We start from the raw sequence: 382 nt of genomic DNA, 5'->3' as shown, positions 1-382 counted from the left end.
GGCGATCTCCCCCTTCTCTTACACAAATCATGTAAGGACCCTATCCCACTCTCTTAGGTTCTATTTGTTAGGTTTTTGTGTAGTTTTGATAGATTTTTGATAGGGTGATTGGTTAGGATTGTGATTTGGTTGTATAATAGGTTTAGAATTATGATTTGGTTGAATAATTTGTTTTGTTGAATTGATTTAGAATTTTTTTTATTATTTTTTTATTTTTTTGTATTTATAAAATCGATTTTTGTATATAAAATCGATTTTTGTATTTTACAAATCGATTTTTCTGTATAAATTCGATTTTTCTATATAAATTCGATTTTTTGGATTTTACAAAAAAGTTTTTCTATATAAATTCGATTTTTTGGATTTTACAAAACATTTTAAA

This window comes from Brassica oleracea, unplaced genomic scaffold (assembly GCF_000695525.1).
Source record: "Brassica oleracea var. oleracea cultivar TO1000 unplaced genomic scaffold, BOL UnpScaffold00891, whole genome shotgun sequence".
In the NCBI taxonomy this organism is placed as follows: Eukaryota; Viridiplantae; Streptophyta; class Magnoliopsida; order Brassicales; family Brassicaceae; genus Brassica; species Brassica oleracea.
This window is presented reverse-complemented; position numbering follows the sequence as displayed.